Genomic DNA, 12,153 nt, shown 5'->3' on the forward strand with positions numbered 1-12,153 from the left:
AAATTTTATCTACTTTAATTTTGCTTATATACGTTTTTTTCGTAAAATGAATAGGAAAGGAAATATTGTCAAAAAACTACTATTAGAACATCACTACTCTATTTTTTTAAAATATTTTTGCATACAATAATTTAAATAATAAAAAAATATTACTATGACTTTAAATAACAATAAAATAAAACTATTATAAATAATAATATCGAAAAAATCCATTAATTAACATCGATATAAAAGTGCTGCCATCTACTGAACTATGGAGTATAAATAAAATAATGACATTTGCTTTATTAATCTGTAATTATAACGAGAAGGTTTGACTACTATACTATAGATGGCGTACGTAATAATTATTTTAGAATTAATTCAATTTATAGGCTAAAACTATTACGTTTTTGAAATATAACATTTTTATATATAATTATTCGTATTCATGTCGGTTTTTGGTATATTTTAAACTAAATTTATTAAAAAATTTGAAAAGAAATTTACAATTCCAAATACTGATAGTTCGGGCATTTATAAACAGATGGCGCTAGTGTATTTGTGTTAAAATTATTAAGACAAATTATTTTACGTAGTACTAATTAAAGATAAAGATTGGATTAAGTTTTCTTTTAATTTTATAGAATATATTGAAATGCATTTGTATTAAGAAAATTATTTACAACAAATTCCAAATAACGACGGTAAAGCTACTGAACAATAGGCGGCGCTAGTATCTAATTTGTTTAAAAATGATTATTTATAAATATTCATAAATTGCTTCTACGATTGTGATTCTTACACCTAATTAAATACGTAATATTATACGTACGAGGTGTTGTAAGCACTTTTTATGAAATATACAGGGGTAATTAAAAAATAACATACCAAACCATTAACTGACTTATTAATGCTTTTTTTTTGTTTTAAATGTTGTCTATTTCTATTAAGAATTCGTTAATTTTAAGTACTAATATCATAGCTGATCTTCATCTCAAATATAATACAGGGAAAGTTGAAATTGATAATATTTTTCAACTCGAGTTAAATAAATGATTTTAACTTATTATTTCCGCCATTTTGTTATGAATTAATGCTTCCGGAATGTATCACGTGATTTGTTGATAAAATTTTTGATCTCATATAAATAGTTTCGTTTACTTTCCATTCCCCTTCAGAGTTAAAACAATTATAGTAAATATCTCCGAAAATATTGATCCTAGAGAAAAAATTTTTTAACAAAAAATAAAGTTCATGGAAAGATATACAAAAAAGGTTCTATACATTTTTTACGTAAATCTATTATTTTGGCTGTTATGACCCAAAATACCCCGTAAGGAGAATATGGTAAAAAAATCGGTTTTAAAAAAATTTTTTTTCGATAAAATCATTTGTTATGTGTCTGTGTTTTATTATCTGGTATCGATTTTGTTCTTTTTTCTCGTTTAGTCGGTAGATGAAACCAGCTCTAGTCGCCCGCCTCTTTTTATTTGTATTTATTCGTTATCGACATTCTTCGGGTACGTGACGCTTTTTTGGTTGTACCAATATGTTTGTACGACTCACCACACACGATTATTTCTATAAAAAAGGCATTTACGTACATCTTCAACTCCAATACGTGTTCTCTCAAATTGATTAACTATTACTTTAATAAAATAAAACCGGCAACACTGTAACTTATAACTATTGGAAATCAGGACAGGTTTTATTAGGTTAGGTTAGTGTTTATTATATTTACACAGAATCGAATGAATATTTTGGTAATTTATCATGATTAGTATACATAACGTCATTTTTTATATTTAAATATTTATTAGTTCACTCGTAATTATATAAATATTAATTATAATCACCTTTATAACCATAAATTAGTTCATGCTTTGTTGCCTAGCTTACCTCTACTTCAAACATAATCAGAAATACTGCAGACGACGACAAAATTTGTTGTTGTAAAATCAATTCCTAACAAAATATAATTTTTTTAATGTAGTTTGTTTCATTATTTTTCTATTTATCACTAGATTTTATTCACTAAATGTTTTAGAAGTTTCGTTCATTAAAAGATGGTTACCATTTTATAGTCACGTCACCTCTTCTTCTTTTTTATCTACCCAGCATGAAACACGTATTATAAATTTTTGAGGTTGGTGCGCAGTCACTATATCGCTAAAAAAATAACTTATCAAAATGTTTTTCTTTAATTCTAAATTCAAAAATCATTCCAAAATATCCCGATTACCTCTACTTGTTTAATTATAAAGTAACAATAACAGGAAATAAGGATAAAATTTGATTAGGATTGATTGTCGTTACAGCATTTATAATATTTATTAGATTATTTTGAGTTTATATTATTTACAATACAATATAGATATTTTATCTTTTCGTAGTAATAACCAGATGAATATCATAATATAAAAATAATCTGACTCATTCATAAAAAGTGATGATGTCAACTTGTAACGATGTTACGAATTAGAGACCGGCGTTACTTTATAACCGTTATTGCGGAACTGCTTATGACGAATTTATTTTAAAAAATAAATGAAATAGTATTTACATTATAGTTGCAAGTACTAGTGCTAGCACATTATATTTCTTCTATGATTGATAAATAATAGATGATGACGCAATTTATACAACAACGGAATTAGACTAAGAAAAATCACTATAATGATTAAAGTAGAGAAAAATGAAAATTGTTCTTATGATTTTCAATAGTATGTAATTATATTTTACTATTTATTAATACCTTATCTGTATAATGTTTCGGAAATAACGGTTTAATAGTTAACATTTATCACCCACCTCTAATTTCATAAAAAGATCAGATAACCGAAAATGGCGTTCTACTTGTCGGGTCACTTTTTAATATTTGTTCATTGTTTACAATATAGACAAAAAACTTGTTGGTTCTATGTGTATATATTTGAATTCAATATTTTTCTCCTATAAATATTTTACAATTGAAAACCGTGTCCGTAAATAACCGAAGTAAACCGATCGTGTAAAACGTGTTCATATTTTACAATTGAAAACCGTGTACGTAAATAACCGAAGTAAACCGATCGTGTAAAACGTGTTCAAGAAGTACATTCATTTTTGTTTGTTTTATTGTTTAAAATATGACAAAAAACAACGAAATACGAATCCTGTTTCTATAAATATATAAAATAAAATTGAATTTTTTTGGTAATAAGCATCTTAAATAGCATAAAATTTACATTTCAACGCTGATACGTAAATAGCCGAACATACCCGATCGATTATAATATTTTCGAGAATGAAATGATTAATTTATGTAAGATCCGTTTTGGAACCGAAGCGAAACAACAAAATTTAACGTATTTACCAGGAAGTTTATAATTGCAGTATTGTTCCGTGATATACGAGGTAGATAATCATTTCCAAGAATCACCACTACACTCAAGGTTCAATTATATCATCAGTGCATTAAATTTCCCCAATTTGGAATAATGCATACAGGGTGATACATTTATACTTGAAGTTTAGTAGTGGTTTTAATAAATATTTTTCTTAAATATTAATAAAGGATGAATTTGAATGTTTTTAATGTTATTTTTAGTTGGAAGTTTATGTATATATACAGTGTGATGTATAACTTATATAAAAATAAATTTGAATAGAATCGTTATTAATTGCATGTCGTTCGATGAAAAAATGAAAAAGTAATCATTGGGTAAATCCCACTGCGGTAATTATCGTTATAAAAATAAAATTGAAGTTTACGTGCTCGTTACTTGATTGATTCTTAGAATATTCTATTAACTAAGTAGCTACGTTCTAAAAATCTTGTATGTTAACTAGATTTAACCAGTTTAAACTTGAATCGTTTGAAAATATTCGATGAAATCGCGAATCAAACATACAATGGTTAGGTTAGAAGCAAATGTAGACGTCTTTGAATAATTGTTTGTTCAAAAATTTATTTAGTGATGGTAGCAAATTTTTCTACGGGAAAATTTAATTATACCGGGTTTGTGATATTATAGAATAGAACTGGTTACGTCAAAATGGGGGTGTATGTAGAAAAAATCGTTTTTTTTCAGCCGATTTCAACCCCAAACGACTAGTTTTTGAAACCCTGCAGGTTTGATTCTTTGCAGACTTGTTTAGGACGTGGGGCTTATGAATAATTCGAGTTTGTGACTTCGAGAACCGAACGCAACTTTTTAAAAATCGAAAAAACCTCGAAAAAATCGTTTTTTTCTTCAAAATTTTGACGATTTCAACCCCAAACGACTAGTTTTTGAAACCCTGCAGGTTTGATTCTTTGCAGACTTGTTTAGGACGTGGGGCTTATGAATAATTCGAGTTTGTGACTTCGAGAACCGAACGCAACTTTTTAAAAATCGAAAAAACCCCGAAAAAATCGTTTTTTCTTCAAAATTTTGACGATTTCAACCCCAAACGACTAGTTTTTGAAACCCTGCAGGTTTGATTCTTTGCAGACTTGTTTAGGACGTGGGGCTTATGAATAATTCGAGTTTGTGACTTCGAGAACCGAACGCAACTTTTTAAAAATCGAAAAAACCCCGAAAAAATCGTTTTTTCTTCAAAATTTTGACGATTTCAACCCCAAACGACTAGTTTTTGAAACCCTGCAGGTTTGATTCTTTGCAGATTTGTTTAGGACGTGGGGCTTATGAATAATTCGAGTTTGTGACTTCGAGAACCGAACGCAACTTTTTAAAAATCGAAAAAACCCCGAAAAAATCGTTTTTTCTTCAAAATTTTGACGATTTCAACCCCAAACGACTAGTTTTTGAAACCCTGCAGGTTTGATTCTTTGCAGACTTGTTTAGGACGTGGGGCTTATGAATAATTCGAGTTTGTGACTTCGAGAACCGAACGCAACTTTTTAAAAATCGAAAAAACCTCGAAAAAATCGTTTTTTCTTCAAAATTTTGACGATTTCAACCCCAAACGACTAGTTTTTGAAACCCTGCAGGTTTGATTCTTTGCAGACTTGTTTAGGACGTGGGGCTTATGAATAATTCGAGTTTGTGACTTCGAGAACCGAACGCAACTTTTTAAAAATCGAAAAAACCCCGAAAAAATCGTTTTTTCTTCAAAATTTTGACGATTTCAACCCCAAACGACTAGTTTTTGAAACCCTGCAGGTTTGATTCTTTGCAGACTTGTTTAGGACGTGGGGCTTATGAATAATTCGAGTTTGTGACTTCGAGAACCGAACGCAACTTTTTAAAAATCGAAAAAACCTCGAAAAAATCGTTTTTTCTTCAAAATTTTGACGATTTCAACCCCAAACGACTAGTTTTTGAAACCCTGCAGGTTTGATTCCTTGCAGACTTGTTTAGGACGTGGGGCTTATGAATAATTCGAGTTTGTGACTTCGAGAACCGAACGCAACTTTTTAAAAATCGAAAAAACCTCGAAAAAATCGTTTTTTCTTCAAAATTTTGACGATTTCAACCCCAAACGACTAGTTTTTGAAACCCTGCAGGTTTGATTCTTTGCAGACTTGTTTAGGACGTGGGGCTTATGAATAATTCGAGTTTGTGACTTCGAGAACCGAGCGCAACTTTTTAAAAATCGAAAAAACCTCGAAAAAATCGTTTTTTCTTCAAAATTTTGACGATTTCAACCCCAAACGACTAGTTTTTGAAACCCTGCAGGTTTGATTCTTTGCAGACTTGTTTAGGACGTGGGGCTTATGAATAATTCGAGTTTGTGACCTCGAGAACCGAACGCAACTTTTTAAAAATCGAAAAAACCCCGAAAAAATCGTTTTTTCTTCAAAATTTTGACGATTTCAACCCCAAACGACTAGTTTTTGAAACCCTACAGGTTTGATTCTTTGCAGACTTGTTTAGGACGTGGGGCTTATGAATAATTCGAGTTTGTGACTTCGAGAACCGAACGCAACTTTTTAAAAATCGAAAAAACCTCGAAAAAATCGTTTTTTTCTTCAAAATTTTGACGATTTCAACCCCAAACGACTAGTTTTTGAAACCCTGCAGGTTTGATTCTTTGCAGACTTGTTTAGGACGTGGGGCTTATGAATAATTCGAGTTTGTGACTTCGAGAACCGAACGCAACTTTTTAAAAATCGAAAAAACCTCGAAAAAATCGTTTTTTTCTTCAAAATTTTGACGATTTCAACCCCAAACGACTAGTTTTTGAAACCCTGCAGGTTTGATTCTTTGCAGACTTGTTTAGGACGTGGGGCTTATGAATAATTCGAGTTTGTGACTTCGAGAACCGAACGCAACTTTTTAAAAATCGAAAAAACCCCGAAAAAATCGTTTTTTCTTCAAAATTTTGACGATTTCAACCCCAAACGACTAGTTTTTGAAACCCTACAGGTTTGATTCTTTGCAGACTTGTTTAGGACGTGGGGCTTATGAATAATTCGAGTTTGTGACTTCGAGAACCGAACGCAACTTTTTAAAAATCGAAAAAACCTCGAAAAAATCGTTTTTTTCTTCAAAATTTTGACGATTTCAACCCCAAACGACTAGTTTTTGAAACCCTGCAGGTTTGATTCTTTGCAGACTTGTTTAGGACGTGGGGCTTATGAATAATTCGAGTTTGTGACTTCGAGAACCGAACGCAACTTTTTAAAAATCGAAAAAACCTCGAAAAAATCGTTTTTTTCTTCAAAATTTTGACGATTTCAACCCTAAAGGACCATTTTTAAGTACATTTTTTCAAAACTATTTATTGCTAGTTACATCTTAAGAACCCCTAAAAAATTGAAAAATATTAAAAAGTAAAGAAAACTCAATATAAGCGATTTTAAAGCTATAATTATCATCCCTTATACTTAAATCACCCTAACTTTGTAAATATTAATAATAACGAAAATATTTATAGAAGCATTTTTGTGTAAAATCGAAAGATCTACAACTTTCATCCGAAACTTTTTTTCCTAAGTTCAACCGTTTATTCAATATTTCAAAAAAACTGAATCAATTAACCGGAAATCCGAATTTCCTCGTACTATAACTTTTTAAATAATTCAATATACATATACTCAGGTTAAACACCTCACATCTATTGTTTTTTCTTCTTCTTATTCGCAGAATTCTAATTATTCAAATCACGACACACCATCCACTATTACGAGGGAACGTCCATCAATAATTATAAAAATAATTGACTGGAAATTTCTTCCAATTTATGTATCACTAATCACATCTAGATCCATCAGATTCTCGAAATTTCTAGAGTAACTAAACAAAAATGCATCAGTCGAACTGTAGGTTCGATAACAAATTGGAACAGGGCCGGCTTCACGATCTAAATAAATTTATTGTAATTTATTTAATACCCGCGTATATAACGTCGCATAAAAGTGGAAAAGGAAACGCAAAAAAATACACGAGATACATTTTTAATTATCCCATGGGTTTAAGCAAAAAAAAATCGAAGACAATGGGACTTGAAATGAAAGGAAACGTTGTACGTGCTTTTTATCAAAATGCCCATTAAAAATTCCAAGAAGTCTGATTGATGATGAGTTTCTCAATTCTAAACTTATGAACTATTTTTTTTTTCTATTTTACGAGGGTAAACGAATAAGTTCCCCACATAGAAAAAAGACATTTTAGAGAAATGTCAATAAAAGATGGTGGTTATTATTATAAGATGGCCGTTTTATATACTCCCAAACGTATTTCATAATAAACCGACGTACAGGGTGGGTAATAAAAACGATAAAGTTACCCTGAACTTTTTTTAAGATATCTCGGAACAGAAAAAAAATATCGACATGCGGTTTTCGCTATTTTTATGTTTATTTAGTTCGCTTTTAAAAAATCTAATCAAATTTTAAAGATTTTATTTAAATTAGTCGACGTAAATCGTATTATCTAAAATATATGAAACAACGCCCTCTAGCATTCACGTTACTAATTAAAATGGTTATAATTTATATATTTCGTATAATTGAACAAAAGCTCTTTCAAATAAAATCAAGTTTAGAAAAATCGGCTGAACAGAACCGGACTTACAGGCATTTTTTTATAACAAAGTTCCCACTCTCCCCCACTACTTATAGGAAGAGATTAACTAAAACTTATGATATCAAAAATACGCAGAATTTGGTAAAGAATTCGATTATCGTATATAAAGTACCACTTAATTGGGTAAATTTTCGAAAAAAATTGATTTTTTAATTTTATATTTTCAAAAACGCCTTCTAGTGGTTGACCCAAAATTCTGAAATAATCTCCACGTGTTTCTAGAGGCTATTTTTGTTTTAATTTTTTTTTCTCTGAAGCTATAACATAATCCGTTCCAAAGATATGGCCGTTTTTAATTGTCCACCCTGTATATTCACTTTAATTAAATCTTCAACTCTCGCCATTCGCGAAATCCAAAAATTTTTTTTTCTCTGAAGCTGTAACATAATCCGTTCCAGAGATATGGCCGTTTTTAAATGTCCACCCTGTATATTCACTTTAATTAAATCTTCAACTCTCGCCATTCGCGAAATCCAAAAATTTTTTTTTCTCTGAAGCTGTAACATAATCCGTTCCAGAGATATGGCCGTTTTTAATTGTCCACCCTGTATAATCACTTTAATTAAATCTTCAACTCTCGCCATTCGCGAAATCCAAAAATTTTTTTTTCTCTGAAGCTGTAACATAATCCGTTCCAGAGATATGGCCGTTTTTAAATGTCCACCCTGTATATTCACTTTAATTAAATTTTCAAATCTCGCCATTCGCGAAATCCAAAACATGTTTTTTTTCTCTGAAGCTGTAACATAATTCGTTCCAGAGATATGGCCGTTTTTAAATGTCCACCCTGTATATTCACTTTAATTAAATTTTCAACTCTCGCCATTCGCGAAATCCAAAAACTTTTTTTTTCTCTGAAGCTGTAACATAATCCGTTCCAAAGATATGGCCGTTTTTAATTGTCCACCCTGTATACTCACTTTAATTAAATTTTCAACTCTCGCCATTCGCGAAATCCAAAAACTTTTTTTTTCTCTGAAGCTGTAACATAATCCGTTCCAAAGATATGGCCGTTTTTAATTGTCCACTCTGTATACTCACTTTAATTAAATTTTCAAATCTCGCCATTCGCGAAATCCAAAACATGTTTTTTTTCTCTGAAGCTGTAACATAATCCGTTCCAAAGATATGGCCGTTTTTAAATGTCCACCCTGTATATTCACTTTAATTAAATTTTCAACTCTCGCCATTCGCGAAATCCAAAAACTTTTTTTTTCTCTGAAGCTGTAACATAATCCGTTCCAAAGATATGGCCGTTTTTAATTGTCCACTCTGTATACTCACTTTAATTAAATTTTCAAATCTCGCCATTCGCGAAATCCAAAACATGTTTTTTTTCTCTGAAGCTGTAACATAATCCGTTCCAAAGATATGGCCGTTTTTAAATGTCCACCCTGTATATTCACTTTAATTAAATTTTCAACTCTCGCCATTCGCGAAATCCAAAAACTTTTTTTTTATCTGAAGCTGTAACATAATCCGTTCCAAAGATATGGCCGTATTTAATTGTCCACCCTGTATACTCACTTTAATTAAATTTTCAACTCTCGCCATTCGCGAAATCCAAAAACTTTTTTTTTCTCTGAAGCTGTAACATAATCCGTTCCAAAGATATGGCCGTTTTTAATTGTCCACCCTGTATACTCACTTTAATTAAATTTTCAACTCTCGCCATTCGCGAAATCCAAAAATTTTTTTTTCTCTGAAGCTGTAACATAATCCGTTCCAAAGATATGGCCGTTTTTAATTGTCCACCCTGTATACTCACTTTAATTAAATTTTCAACTCTCGCCATTCGCGAAATCCAAAAACTTTTTTTTTCTCTGAAGCTGTAACATAATCCGTTCCAAAGATATGGCCGTTTTTAATTGTCCACCCTGTATAATCACTTTAATTAAATCTTCAACTCTCGCCATTCGCGAAATCCAAAAACTTTTTTTTTCTCTGAAGCTGTAACATAATCCGTTCCAAAGATATGGCCGTTTTTAATTGTCCACCCTGTATAATCACTTTAATTAAATCTTCAACTCTCGCCATTCGCGAAATCCAAAAACTTTTTTTTTCTCTGAAGCTGTAACATAATCCGTTCCAAAGATATGGCCGTTTTTAATTGTCCACCCTGTATAATCACTTTAATTAAATTTTCAACTCTCGCCATTCGCGAAATCCAAAAACTTTTTTTTTCTCTGAAGCTGTAACATAATCCGTTCCAAAGATATGGCCGTTTTTAATTGTCCACCCTGTATACTCACTTTAATTAAATTTTCAACTCTCGCCATTCGCGAAATCCAAAAACTTTTTTTTTCTCTGAAGCTGTAACATAATCCGTTCCAAAGATATGGCCGTTTTTAATTGTCCACCCTGTATAATCACTTTAATTAAATCTTCAACTCTCGCCATTCGCGAAATCCAAAAACTTTTTTTTTCTCTGAAGCTGTAACATAATCCGTTCCAAAGATATGGCCGTTTTTAATTGTCCACCCTGTATACTCACTTTAATTAAATTTTCAACTCTCGCCATTCGCGAAATCCAAAAACTTTTTTTTTCTCTGAAGCTGTAACATAATCCGTTCCAAAGATATGGCCGTTTTTAATTGTCCACCCTGTATAATCACTTTAATTAAATCTTCAACTCTCGCCATTCGCGAAATCCAAAAACTTTTTTTTTCTCTGAAGCTGTAACATAATCCGTTCCAAAGATATGGCCGTTTTTAATTGTCCACCCTGTATAATCACTTTAATTAAATCTTCAACTCTCGCCATTCGCGAAATCCAAAAACTTTTTTTTTCTCTGAAGCTGTAACATAATCCGTTCCAAAGATATGGCCGTTTTTAATTGTCCACCCTGTATACTCACTTTAATTAAATTTTCAACTCTCGCCATTCGCGAAATCCAAAAACTTTTTTTTTCTCTGAAGCTGTAACATAATCCGTTCCAAAGATATGGCCGTTTTTAATTGTCCACCCTGTATAATCACTTTAATTAAATCTTCAACTCTCGCCATTCGCGAAATCCAAAAACTTTTTTTTTCTCTGAAGCTGTAACATAATCCGTTCCAAAGATATGGCCGTTTTTAATTGTCCACCCTGTATAATCACTTTAATTAAATCTTCAACTCTCGCCATTCGCGAAATCCAAAAATTTTTTTTTTCTCTGAAGCTGTAACATAATCCGTTCCAGAGATATGGCCGTTTTTAATTGTCCACCCTGTATAATCACTTTAATTAAATCTTCAACTCTCGCCATTCGCGAAATCCAAAAACTTTTTTTTTCTCTGAAGCTGTAACATAATCCGTTCCAAAGATATGGCCGTTTTTAATTGTCCACCCAGTATACTCACTTTAATTAAATTTTCAACTCTCGCCATTCGCGAAATCCAAAAATTTTTTTTTTCTCTGAAGCTGTAACATAATCCGTTCCAAAGATATGGCCGTTTTTAATTGTCCACCCAGTATACTCACTTTAATTAAATTTTCAACTCTCGCCATTCGCGAAATCCAAAAATTTTTTTTTTCTCTGAAGCTGTAACATAATCCGTTCCAGAGATATGGCCGTTTTTAATTGTCCACCCTGTATAATCACTTTAATTAAATCTTCAACTCTCGCCATTCGCGAAATCCAAAAACTTTTTTTTTCTCTGAAGCTGTAACATAATCCGTTCCAAAGATATGGCCGTTTTTAATTGCCAACCCAGTATACTCACTTTAATTAAATTTTCAACTCTCGCCATTCGCGAAATCCAAAAACTTTTTTTTTCTCTGAAGCTGTAACATAATCCGTTCCAAAGATATGGCCGTTTTTAATTGTCCACCCTGTATACTCACTTTAATTAAATTTTCAACTCTCGCCATTCGCGAAATCCAAAAACTTTTTTTTTCTCTGAAGCTGTAACATAATCCGTTCCAAAGATATGGCCGTTTTTAATTGTCCACCCTGTATACTCACTTTAATTAAATTTTCAACTCTCGCCATTCGCGAAATCCAAAAATTTTTTTTTCTCTGAAGCTGTAACATAATCCGTTCCAAAGATATGGCCGTTTTTAATTGTCCACCCTGTATACTCACTTTAATTAAATTTTCAACTCTCGCCATTCGCGAAATCCAAAAACTTTTTTTTTCTCTGAAGCTGTAACATAATCCGTTCCAAAGATATGG

General features: G+C 31.4%; 1 protein-coding gene across 1 annotated transcript in view; it reads left to right on the plus strand.

The window, feature by feature from the left end:
- Positions 1-12,153, plus strand: part of LOC130444478 (uncharacterized) — a 75,054-nt gene that overhangs the window by 27,717 nt on the left and 35,184 nt on the right. The window lies entirely within an intron of this gene.

The sequence above is a fragment of the Diorhabda sublineata genome, chromosome 5 (assembly GCF_026230105.1).
Source record: "Diorhabda sublineata isolate icDioSubl1.1 chromosome 5, icDioSubl1.1, whole genome shotgun sequence".
In the NCBI taxonomy this organism is placed as follows: domain Eukaryota; kingdom Metazoa; phylum Arthropoda; class Insecta; order Coleoptera; family Chrysomelidae; genus Diorhabda; species Diorhabda sublineata.